The sequence below is a fragment of the Candoia aspera genome, chromosome 3 (genome assembly GCF_035149785.1).
Source record: "Candoia aspera isolate rCanAsp1 chromosome 3, rCanAsp1.hap2, whole genome shotgun sequence".
NCBI lineage: Eukaryota > Metazoa > Chordata > Lepidosauria > Squamata > Boidae > Candoia > Candoia aspera.
In genome coordinates, this window is record NC_086155.1 from 44751132 (window position 1) to 44765123 (window position 13992).

The window sequence follows — 13992 nt, forward strand, 5'->3', positions numbered from 1 at the left end:
TGCATTCTAGCCATCAGAAGGAATACCTGTTTGTTCATCAATTGTATCCTTTACTGAGGTCACTTTGGAAACCCTCCTCTAGGTCCTCCCCTCCCCATTTGAGGTAAGGCATATAGTGAGCATCCTTTTAGAGGGAGGAATTAAAATAGCTTAGTGCCAATTTACTTCACCAGAAAATGTGTATCAGTCATTGGGATGTGCTCACAAAGGGAACTCTATGAGGATTTTAATGTTTCTAAAATGGAACCATGAAACAGATCCTAGATGAGATTCCTCTCAATCCCTACTCTCAGATTCAACTCTAAGAAAATTAATTGGAGGACCAAGTGTCACATAAAGGCTTCCAGTTCCTTTTAAAAGCTAGCCTGTGTGTGCAATTGTTATCTAAGAAAAAAGCTCTCACAGAGACAATGCAAAAGCATAAAAATACAGAGGGAGGGCTGCTGATGAACAATGGATGGCTAAATATATACAAGAATTGCCTGCCTTTGAGAGACTGAATTATTATTTGTAATGTCTTTGCTTGGAATCCAAAAATAGAGAATTGCAACATAAAAACACCCTTAAAACAATATTTCCCCTTTAAAACCTGGTCTCAGTCAGAGAGACAGACACCAAAAGAATACAGTCTATTTGCCGGAGGGGGAGAGACTGCAAATTAATTTGGAGCTTTTTTTCACTTTAGAATTAATTAGGTTCTTAATTGAGGCTTCTCACTGGGTAATAATGCCCAAATCTCTGAGCCTGCCTTAGCAGAAGGTAACAGTGTGGGACTGTGTGGTGAATGTAAAGATCTCATCATCATAACACCATTGATGCAGAAGTCTTCGCTGGGCCAATGAGAAGAGAGCAACGGATGGGGAATAATTTATTCAGTAACCTCACTTTCAGGTTGCAAAGCTCTCCTCCATTGCTTATGTAGTAGGGGGAGGCCTCTTCTTATACACTCATCCTGCCACTTCCCTCCTCCTTTCTTGTTACCTCTCTCTCTCTCTCTCTCACACACACACACACAATACACAATTAGGAATATACCTATTCAGCACTGCTGTTATTTGCAGCTTTTCTGTCCCTCGGTCCTCTTTCTTTGCTAGCAAGCTATTTCCAGTGCGAAGCTGGGTTCTTTTGCACTCAGCCGTTTGTTTAGTTGCTTTTGTGTAATTGTTGTCCAAAAACCCAGATCTGCTGAAGTCTTGAAATTAAAGCACCAGGGAAGAAGTCGTATAAAGGAGGAGGAAAAAGTAAGGCAGCATTCTTCTTATTCTTTGTTTAAAGTCTTGGTGGATGAATGAGAGTGTGAGTGGTATTTTTCTGAATGCAGATCTGTGAGGGTACACTGTGGATCTGTGTTACATACCTATCCTCTTTTGTTTGTATATGTGCATATATACCTCTTTATTCCCTTTATCAGTAATTAATCAAATATCTATTGGCAGGTGACATTAGTAGGTTATCATTTACAGACCTCTGTATGTTAGAGAGGTAGTCTTTCTTTATACTTGGTAAACAATGTTTTCATATAGGTAGGTCCCCATAGCCATAGCTTTGATAGGAAGGGAAGATTTATTGTCTAAGAAAAGTCATGTAGGTGCCTGTGATGACAAAGTAGCTGCATACGGATAGCGTTCCAAACACACCCCTATGTATAGTATACAGTCAGCAACAAAAAGATGTACATATGCACACGCAATAAACTATACTTCATTTTTACCCTTTAGGCTTAATTTAGGTTTGATTTAGAACAGTCTGTTGGTATATGGAAATATTTGCATATAATGAGATCTTTTTCTGTCTTGCATGATGCATTACTATTGTTCAGTGTGATGTCCATCCTAAATGGGAGTTTATTAGATATGTGAATAGAGGTATACATATGAATGGACTGCTGAAATTAATGTAAGCCCTTTGTTTGAATAAACTTTCAACTGTTTTTGCACTCTCCCCATATCTTTATATATATGTTGTTGATATATACATTATAATTCTGCTATTGCATAATAATGTGTTATATGATTTCATACTAATTTCTTAGAAGTTTTAAGAAATGGATGCATTTACTTCAGACTGAGGTGTGTCCATGGAATCAGTCCAATCAGACTTAAGTCCTCAGTTATTGTCAACTGCCATCTGTGTGTATCAGTATGAGCCTTTGTGTTTTCTGATGCCATATGCTGTATGCAACACACAAGTGATACTTATGGCTGTCTATATATTTGTGATCAGATAAAAAGTTCCTTAATCTGGTGCAGTCAAGTGCTTCTCCTTGACTGCCAACAAAAGAGAAAAACACACTGTTCATGATTAGATCTCTTCTTGGGAGTGTGAACAGCAGGATAAAGGTGGTAGGTGCTGTTTTTATTTTTAAAAACTGAGCATTACTGTGTTTGCAGTCAACGGGTCAGATGGAGTGATGGCTAGCTCACAGCTTTGACACTGTTGCATTTGTTAGAACAATCTGAAACCTTAAAGAAAGAAAGTTGTTTTGACAAAACCTAATCAACAGACATATCCAGGAAAGGTTAGTAATTTTTCAGAAGGGCAAATCATGATTTATATAATTTGATTACTGCCATATCTTTAAGGGTTGCATATAAGCATAAACCCTAGTGTTTTCAGTAATTGACCCAGAGACATCAGTCTTGGACAAAGAGAACAGATGAAAGAGTTTTTATTAAGTCCCAGTCTTAAGGAAAAAGACACAATGAGATGAATAATTATTTTTCTCTTTCACCGGGAAGGTCTCAAAAGAAAGAATGAGCAAAGGGAGAGAGAAAACAAGAAAGAAAATCCATGGTTAAGGACACCTCTATAGTGTAGCTGTAAGGGACCTAAGGAAGAGGAACACAATTCCAGATGTGGAAATACATTACTATTAACTTATATGATTGTGAGTAAGAAAGATATGCTAAGATACTGTATCTTTTGCTTTAATTTAGGTTCATGTTTACAAATCATCTGCAACATTTCCATTAAAGATATGGCATTTTAGTTCATAGTCTTGCCCTGACTAGCTGTACTAGAATTAAGGTGGAGAAACCCCATTCATTCTGCCCCCTTCCCCATAATGTAATTTCACCATGTAAAAAACTTAGTTGGGGAGACCCTGACATCCTGATGCAGGTAACATCACTACTGGGAAGAATTCTGCACTCCCTTTGTTTCTGCCTTAATATTTTTTCCCAACAAATAAATTGAAGATAGCTTTGGTGGATCTGGACGAGGAGAATTTTATTACTCCATGGTATAAAAAGCATTTTCTTTTTAGCCATTGCTGGGATAAAAGTGTATAATGTGAATTTCTCACCACATCCAACTTATGATACAGATCACCTTAGATGATTTGTTCTTGAGCTCTGAAACTAAGGTTATGTTTCAGAATGACCTGGATAGCTGTATAGATCAGCAGAATGAGCCTAAACATAATATGGAACCAAATGTTCAGAAACGAAAAGGTGGCTTTGCTGATGCCAAAGTTGTCTCATTGGTACAAAACTGAAATTATCTCTTATGCTTCTTTTCTAAAGCTCCTTTCTGTAGAACAACAATTTCAGATCCCCTGGAATTCACTTCCCATAATCCCCTAGGCAGTTATGAAAGTTGAAAGTTGAAGTCCAACTCAACTGCAGCACACCAGAACAGGAAAGGTTGGTTTGGAAGAAAGAAATTTTCCCTGGTGATCAGTCAGCAGCACCAAGTGAGTCTAGAACTAGCATGATCAAAATATTTCCTGTTTTTATAATGGAACAATAATTCTTAGTATTTTTAAAGTAGTTTCTGTATCATACTGTAATCATCTAAGTAATCTGTACTGGTACTAAGGTATAGATGAAGTCTCTGAACATGTTCTATGTTGGGGCAAATTAGCTGGACTCATCTAGACAGCTTTGAGCTGGGATGTATTGGCATATTTTTCTACCAGCAGCATAAATTGAAGGCATCTACTGAAGTAAATAAGCAGTGGCATAGTTGCCTGCAGGAATTCTACTGAAGACAGTGTATCGGAGAACTAGAATCTAAATCCCCCATTCCATAGTGGAAGGTCTTTGATTTTAGGGACATCATTATAAAACTGAGTACTGTAGAGGAGGAAGAAAGATTATTAGCAGGTTTCAATCATTTCAGCAAATGTAATTACATTTCCTTAATGGCTTGCAAAAGTTTAATACACCTTACATCCTTGTTAAAAGCAATCCACTGGATAAGTAGCGCTAGTTTTTGTAAAATGTATACACTTTTGGTAAGGGTTAAAGGGAGGATGGCATCTCTTGTTATCTAATGAAGTACAATTCTCATCAGCCCCTGGTTGTAAAAGGAGGGAACACACCTTTTGTAACTGTGGTGTGAGATGTCAGAAAGGCAAAATATAGGTCTGGCTTTACACTCGGTAGTTTCTCGGTGAAACAAATGCCCACTTGTTACCCCTCTGTTGCATACAGCCCAGAGATCTTATCTCCAGAGCTGCCTTCTGCACTTTCAGCACTGGTTGCGTTCTATTTTCTCTATCAGGAAACACAATAATTGCCTGAAATGGATCATTTGTTACTGTGATTGTCATGTGCAATGCATCACAGCCACCAATCCATTTTTGTCTATGAAGTGAATTATGATGACCAGTCCAGTTCTCCTCACTGGCCCAACCTATACATTCATATCCCTGATAAGTGAACCTCCTTTGCTATGTGATCCTACAATGTTGTAGGTTTCAGACACAATGCTTATTGTGCTTCATAAAAACAATCTCTGAAATGCAGCAAGAAGAATGGGTATGGGTCCTATTTTATGGACAGCAGCTTTGTATTTGAAGGCACCCCATTTGAAATAAAGACCCCTTGGAAGGGGGGTTGAAGTTACTTATCAACAGCTAGCAGCTAACAGCTGACTGAATAAAAACACAAGTCACACTAGATCATAATTTTCTCAGTGCATGTATTTATATAAATCTGCATCAATAGATATCGATTAAGATATGTAAATATTAGCAAATATTAACAAACATTAGCTTTTTTTTTCTAGCTTACAGTCAGAATCTAAAACAGGGACAGGAATTGCCTAAGGATAGAAGAACCTATTTAGGAGATGAAAGGATGCAAAAACTGAGTTCACATACTAATCTATTTGGTTTTGGATTAGCACAATATATGGACCAGACATTATGATTTGCAAACCATCGTTATGGCTTAATGTGACTTGGAAACCAGTTACAGAATCATCTTCTGGAGCAAATGAAATTAAAACCCACAACTTTTTGAACTCCTGGGCCAATTGTGCTTTAGCTAAAACTATTGATAAGATAGGATACTCCCTTGCCAATGACTAGCTTCTTGTGCACTTTTGAGGTTCTTTTTTCTAAGATATAAAAATGGTTAAAGACTCTCTCAAGTTGAGCTGGAACTCCTGATGATTATGTAGGCATGGCCCTGTTGTTTTCTTGGAAAAAATACAGAAGAGATTTGCCACTGTTTTCTTCTATATTTTTTTCAGTTTTTCCAGTCAGACTTCCTGGGCTTGTCTGGTGATCTTCTACCCAAATATTAATGAAGTCTTAGCTTTTGAAAGATCAGCCACGGATGGGCATCTGCAGGAAGGGGCAAGGGGAGCAATGTGGTGATGCAACTGACATCAATTACAGAATCCTCCTCACTTGTGTGATGATGCCATGATGATCATGACCTCCTTGTGCCATTTTATGGATGTCTATGCAGCCATAGTCTATGCTGCCATCTGAGTTGAGCATCTTTTGGATACATTCTCAGTTTATATTCTCAGTTCACTAGCTTGGTTGTGTGAATTGGTCCCGAATCTCTCATTCTCTCTCCCCCACCCCTTTCTGCTTATATCTATCTGAGCAGTGTATAGACCTACACACATTAATAGGATTAAAAACAAAATATAGCAAAACTATCAAATTATACTGCTGCAAGTGTTCAGGCTCAGTTTTTGGAACAAAGAAGGAGAATCACCCCAAATTTTAGAAAGTTTACCTCATTCAAGTTCACTTGCTATAACAAGTACACTTTGCATTTCCCATTGATTTCAGCTTCAGTGGTCTTTGGAAGCACCTGGTGTATATGTGGCCTTTTCCTCTTCCACAGACAGTAACACAAACATCCATCCACTGGAGTAGGTACACAGATTGAGATATATGGTGTTCTCTTGGACTAAAAAAAAACACAATAAAAATGTTTTCAAAATATTTTTGAAGTTCCATTATTTAAAACAAACAAAAGTACATAAACTGTTGAAGTCAATCATATTTTAAATACATTCAGGTTTAGAATAAACCTGAATCAAGGACCAAACAGACACAGTAAGTTCTACAGGGTCAGTTTCTGTTTGCAGCAGTGCCTAAATTGTGGAAGTCCTTTCCAGTAGAAATTATTATGTCTCCAAAGTACAGGCATTTTGTTATACTAGTAAGACTGTTATTTGACTGAGGACTTTCAGGCTCATTTGATTTATTCAGGTAATTATACTTTGTAGTATTCTTCATTGTTCATATATACAAATGCCTTATTAAGGCTGCAGATTCTGCATGCAGTTACTTGAGAATAAAACTTAGTAAGTCTGCTGGAATTTAACTTACACGTAAATAGACAGGTGTAGGATAGCAATTTAAGGCTTCCAAAAGAGGAACGGAGAAACATGTGGCCATCTAGATGTTTTGGATTCCAACTTCTATTAGCTCCAGTTATCATAGCCAATTTTCAAGGATGATAGGAGCTGTAGTCTGACAAAACCTGGAGGGTCACAGATTTTCTTCCACCTTTGCTGCAAGGTTTTGCCGTCCTACTTTAAAGCAAACCATGATGGAAACTGAGGACCTTACTGCTGAATAAATATGCCTAGGCTTGAGCTATCCATGGCTTTTAGCCTTTTCTTACATGACTACTATCTCTATAATTATTTCCCATCTATTGGGGCAATGGGGATCTGGAATGATGATAGGTAAACGTTTCTCTCTTTTTCTCCACCACTGGGCACATCCAGTATCTCCACTTCTTGGGGGAATTGCTACATGGGTATTTTAAACAGCAGTAATTGGAACAGACAAAGAGGGTAGGAAGCCCAGCAAATATTCAAGTCAAGTGAAATGGAGCAAAATGGAACCAATCTAGTGTCATTTGGGTCCTGCGTTCCAGCAGCTGCCTTGACTAACTAACTAGGGCCAATGGAATGCCAGCAAGGGGGTGGAATCGCCAGGGAGTTTCATGGGAGATTCTACCATCATTCTTTTCTTTTCTTGCCTTTAATTTCCTTTCCTTCCTCCTAAAAATACATTTTGCAGGATTAATAGTCTTAGCGCACAGAGCATTTATCAACATGGATATGATGATGCTGAGAGTTCACATATTTCTCTGTTTAGATCAGTTTTTCTGTAGAGCTGGGAGGATTTTTCTTTAGCCTACTCAATGTGGTTCTCAAATAATTCTAGCTGGACTGATGTCTTGTAATATTCATGGTCCATCTACTGTTAGCATCTTAGAGCAAGCCAAATCCAAAAACACTAGGGTATTTCTGGAAGCTTGGCATTCAGACAAATTGGCCATCAATAGACAGAGATAAACCATATTTACACACCATTCAAAAGAGACAATTAAAAAGCTAAGAAGGAAACAAAAAGACCAGAACACATCCTCTCCAGCAGCCAACACCCAGATAAGCAGGGATTAACATCAGACAAACATTCAAGCAGAAAACAATATCCTGATCAAGGAGCTACCAAGGAGAAAACCACAACCCCGCCAACACTGGCAGGGCAAGCTACTGTATATATACAGGGAGTAAACCCCACACTCCCTAGCACTGATGATGTTACCTAGTTAGGTAATGAAACAACCAAGCTCAGAGAGCACCAAGGACTCCACAGTTCAACCCTGAGCTACATACTGTATATTCTCTTCTATTGGAACTATCTACTTAAATTGATTAAATTCTGATGCAAGATCTTCTGCGTAACAGTCTACCTTTCCAACATACAGTATGAGCTAATTTAAGCACTCCCAAACACATCTGCCACAATTAGTCTCCACAACTTACTAACATTAAGAATTAAAGTACACATACAACAGTGTAGCAGCATTTCCATCTCATGTACTGAGTAAATATTAACTTAATTGTAAGTATTGTTTCAACCAATTATTTCACTACAGATGAATCCAGACAATGTAAAAAGAAATAGTGCAACTGCTGCCCTCTTTTTGCATTTTTGACATGTCTATAACTTTTTTGTTAGGTTCAGGGGGAGTCTTCCCCTCTTACTTTTGCAGGAATTGGATTAGCACCACAAGAATTTACTGGTCATTCTCATAGCAGGGCTGTGTACAGCACTGATTTGTTGGCTATTCTGTCAGTCATGAAATCATTCCTTAAAACTGGGGTGGGGAGATAGATGTGAAAACAGCTAAATAAACATTTGACTGAATAAATGCAGCTGCCTGGCAGAGGTAGGGAACAACCCTCCTATAGGCTAAGAGAAGGTTGGTTTGCCATTTTTTGATCTGTACATCACTCAACACAATGAATGAAGAAGCAGAAGAGTTCTTGTTCCAGCCTTGCAGATACATTTGTAAATGTTAGTAGGCTACTTCTACATTGCGTTTGTTTGTTTCTTGGCAGCTGGTGCAGAAATACTTACCCTTAGCAGACTAGTAAAAGTATCTTCTAGCAGGAAGAACAGTTCTTAGAATCACAGAGTTGGAAGGAGCCATTGAGGCCATCCAGTCCAACTGCTGCTTAACCCTTAGTTGAGTATGGATGGGCCAAACTGTCCTTTGCCAGTGTCTTGCATTTCCTCCCTGGATATAATGTGAGGAGTCTCCCTCTTGAGTCTAGTATGAAAAGTCAGCAAGGTAGAGGAAAGAGAGCAATCTGTTTTCCTCTGTCCCTTGTGCTTACTCATTTGCATGGAATTTGATATACTCTCTCTCCTGAATATAGTTGCCTTTGGTGATCAGGAAAATATAGAGCTAGTTTAACTTGTAGCCAAGCATCTTGGATTATTCCTGTTACCTGCTATTTATTGCTTTATGGAGTTTACATTAACACACTGTCCATTTTTTAAAAGAGAATATATTAGGAATGGTCCAAACTGTTCTATCAACACCTGGATCTCAAACTATTAAGATACTAAAAGAATAAAAAGCTTTATCTTACCAACCTCTTTTATTGTTTTTATCTATCTGATTCCTATTAAACAAAGCCCCATATTTTGTTCTCTCTTATTATTCTTTTCTTCCTCTCAAGGAAGATAAAGATGGATGATGTACTGGAGAAGTACAGAGGGCAGTTAATCCAAGAGAAGAAGCCAATGCCAGGTTTAGACAAGACCATAAAAGATAAGTGACTGCAAAGATCAGAACAGTTAAAACAATGGCCTTTCTAGAAGTACTATATATGGCTGGGAATGATGGACACTGAGAAAGTGAGAAACTGAGCAAGGGGAGAGAAGATAGACACCTTCAAATTATGAATTTTGAGACAGTTGCCAAGGGTACCATGGGCTGCAAGTAGAACCAATTAATCAGACTTGCTTCCTCCTTGAGGCACTTATAAACAAGCAGAAACTCAAATTTTTTAGGCTTGCGATGGGCTAGAAAAAATGATTAGGTTTGACAAGATTGTAGAAATAGAAGAAGGGTAAGACAGTAGATTAGGTAGATGATGAGATCAAAGACAGTAGCATAAATATCGTAAAGGCAGGGGAGGTAGTCATCTTGCAGCCCACAAGCACAGGAAGCGTTGGTGGATCCCCCTTGCCACCCACTTTTCTCACAAAACCTCATTGTGTGGGTTAGGTCTACCATATTTGGAGTGCAATAATCAGGATGACTGTTGGAGAGCAGCAAATAGCTAATGTGTTTTGCACTTCTTTGCTGTTATACCTATTGGTTGTTTGGATTTTTGCAGCCCAGGAATGGAGCCCCAATAGGAGACAAGCCAAAGAGTGGCATGGAAGGAAGTGGGGAGTGAGCAAGGGAAGAGCTATCAGCTACCACCTCCTCTGCTGGTCTTCTTTGGTCAGCCATCACTCAGCTGTGAACTAGGTGGCCACAAAGAGATAAAGAGAAATCTTTTATGCCACTTAGTGGTGGTCTATAATTTCCAGCCCAGCTCTGGCATGCCATAAGGCTGTTCTGCACTATTAGCAATACCTCAGCGACCATATTTAGAGGACATAAGTGGATGATGTTGCTTTCAACTAGCCCCCAACCCATCGTGGAGGCAGCCTGTCCTTGTATTTGCCTGTTCCACTTCTAAAGTGGTGTTTTCTGTTGCTGCTTCTGGCACTATCTGCAGGATCTCACCTAGAAGGAACATGCTCTGCTCCTATTGGACACCTGAGGCTGCTGCAGTCACAGGCTAATGATTTCCAGGGCCATTCCAGATCTCCCATTGAGCCAAAGATCTTCATTTCACCCTCTTCACTTGCCAACCCTGCCAATGGATTTTTGAGCTGCCAGGCCTTGGAAGAATGGTAGAAGGAGGGTGGGTGGAAAGAAGGTTTTGTCACCACTTCCTGAAGTAAAGCTGCTCACCCAGCCCTGGAGAAGAAGGCACAGCATTACCTCATCAGCAGTTTTTGACATGTCCAGTGGTCTTCCAGAAGACTGATAGATATGTGCCCAAAACACGCCCATCCACAAATTAGGTGCTGCAGTTCCTAATCTATGGGGTCAGCTTTACAGGAGGAAAGAAAGGGAGGAGCTGACCCTCAGTTGTAAGTTCTGATTCCATGGAGTAATCATCCCCATGGTAAAGCTGCTGTTTCCTGTAGAATAGGTAGTGCAGCACCAATTCCAGGGGCATGGGGCTGTTTTTCACACATCTGCAGTGATCTTCTGAACATATGTCAAATAGTAGCCCCTCCCCCAATTAGGTCCTACATGAGGATGGGGTGGGATGGCAGCTTTACCTTGGGGGTCACCATGAATTGAACCTAACCTAATGGCAGTTAACTAACTTTCTTACCCTGAATGGCATGAATGGCTTTTCTTCAGCCAATTATTTTTTCTTTAGAACAATTGTGTCAGTAGAGTTTAGGCTGACTCACCTAGACAAAGATTATCCAGCATATTGCATTATTCTGCAGCAAAAAAACAGGACTTTGGTAGCACCTTTTCCAACTAATGACTTTTATTAAAAGCACAAGCTTTCATCAGCTTGGATCTTCTCAATCATAGCTGATTGATTATTGGCTCTGATAAGGTGGATATGCAAGCCTTTGCTAGAAATGGAGTGCATGGATGTCTGGAGCATTCGTGGGATAGTCTGACAATGGAATTTCTGCAGATCAAGTGAACTAATTTGTTTTAATACCTTCCTGCTTTTCCTGTCTTTTTCCTCTATGGCTTATTTCTTAATATATTCCCATATTAACGGTCACAATATAATACCTGTTCTAATGCATTATAATTTGCTTTGGCTGGGTTGCAGGCTGCCCGCATTCCTGGAAAAGCTCTCACATAGCAATTTGTCTAGATAATTAGATTCCCAGATAGATGTAGACACATTTGAATAAATTTTGGAAAAGTCTAGTCAAAGAGTTTCCATATACTCAGGAATCTTGGCTGTGTAGAAACTGCTACCGTATACAGGGATGTAGAGGTTTTCTTTATGTTTACATGAAGATGTGAATTTGGGGGGCATGGTGAGATTGTACTGACATTGTACTGACATGAGGGTGAGTGGCTCCTGCTTCTTATTCTTGCGTTCACTGAGTTAACAATTCTTTTGTTTGAAAAGAGCTACAATCTCTCATGCACATTTCTCTTATTTTTATGTAGCCTAGGAGTGGGGAACAGAGGTGGTTGACATTTCTTACAGGACATGCATAAGAAATCTAGAAAAATTCTGTAAGTGAGAATTCCAGATCAGGTGCTAGGGTGCAAGACTTACTATTTTTTCCTTTGTTTTATTCATGTGACCAGGATAAAATACTAGACTGTGTTCAAACAATTCTCACTTGTTTCCTCTTTATCAGGCACTCTGGAGTTTATAAAAGTTATTCCTTCCCAGTGTGGCATGAAGATGAAGGCCACACTGATCTCCCCATCACAGCTGAAGTTAAAATACCCAAGGTCAGAGAAAATGCTACTGTCTTTCTATATCTCCCTAAGATTACTCATGTTTAGACAGGAAAAAGAGATCTCAGACTTTTTATCTTTCTGAATGATATCTCTGTGTGCATGTGCATTCCTGTACATATGAGAAAGTTAGAGATACCCAAATTATTCCTAGTGCATTAAAGATAAAGGTGCTCTCAAGTCAAGCTCACCTCTTGATAATTCCATCCATAGAGACATCTTGGCAGCAGTATGTGGCAGGTTTGCGATTGTCTCCTTCTGAGATGTTTTTTTCACAATTATGTGCAGTTAAACCAAGGCTGCAACTGCTGTAAGAGGGCAGGGTGGTAGAATTGCACAGATGTTTTTATTGGTGTTTAGAACTGCTTTGGCTCAGTTTCTCCACTGAAGTGAGCTCTTATCCCTCCACCCAGATCCTGGGCTTCAACAGAAAGAGACTATGTGTGTCTCTAGAGCAGTGATTTTCAACTTTGGCAACTTTAAGACGTGTGGACTTCAACTCCCAGAATTCCCCAGCCATGCTGGCTGGGGATTCTGGGAGTTAAAGTCCACACATCTTAAAGTTGTCAGGGTTGAAAAACACTGCTCTAGATCATTCTCACCCAACCTCATATGCTCCAGATCTGTTGATCTTTCTGGCTGGGAATTTGGAGAATTGTAGTCCCAACAGAGCAGGCTGGAGTTGTAAATGAAAGCTGAAAATCTGGACACTTGCTTTAAGCTCAGACCCTAATCTTAGTGTTCTCAAAAAATCAATCCAAATCTATTCTTGAAGATAAAACAAGTTGACAGCCTTTAAAAGATAATGTATTGATACTTCACAGATAGCAATAGCAACCCTGCCCCAGAGGGTAAGAAGGGAGCCTTTAATCTTGGGGGAAATCAGCATTGTGTAAGCACCGGAGTGTCAATCCTTATAGTATACAAATCTACCAAAAAAATTAATATAGTTAGACTGAGAAAGTCAGGATTCATATCTCCACACCAGAAGACTGAATAATCTTGGACCAGCTTTAATCTAATCCACATCAGCTTTCATAAGGATAAAGAGTGGGACTATAGTCTTCCTAGAACCCTTAGAAGAAAATGAGAAATAACAGCTCTGAAAAATAAATCGCATTTCTCTCCTCAGATGCCAGAGCAACTTTGGGAGTAATGTGGGTAACCACCTCCTTTTCTTCCAGATCTCAAATACATAACTTGCTGCCAAATCACCCTGATAATGCCAGCATCATATACAGTATATTGTTTGTGTGTATTGTGCAGCCAGTATTTCCATTCGGTGGCAGTTGCCCAACTCTTTTGGGCAGATCGTCTGCTCTTAGATGGCCCACTAGTTGATTGCAGAGAGCACTAATCAAAAGGGGGATGCTTTCCTTGCACAAAGATCATATGAGGCAGCCCTCTGACTTCCCACTCCTCGTCACTTTTAAGGAGCTTAAAATCTTTAATAGCTCATTGTTGTCATTCTGTGCGTTTGAATCCATTACTCATCAGGGCTCCTTTGTGCTGTTCCTGCAGATCTAGGTGAATTCCCCAAAGGTATTGCATTTCCTAACTCGCAGCCTAGATTTAATTACAGCCAGTGCTGCAGGAGATGAAATGTCCAAGAGACAAAGCAGTGCTAAAAGACACAGGCACATCCCGATAGGCTGGATCTGTTCCTCCTCCTCCTGCTTTCAGCCAGCAAGAAACATGACAGGACACTTTGTGTCTTGAAGCCGGAGATGGCATAGATTGAGCAAAACAAGCTGGCTGTGATGCCACTTTGGGGGAGAGGTGGATCAGTAACAACAAATATACACTAATAATTTTCATAGCTATATTAATCCCTTGCAGCAAGCACAAGGAAGCCAAAACAAATAACAAACAAACCAGGAAGGATTTTTTTGTGGTGCTTTAAAGATTA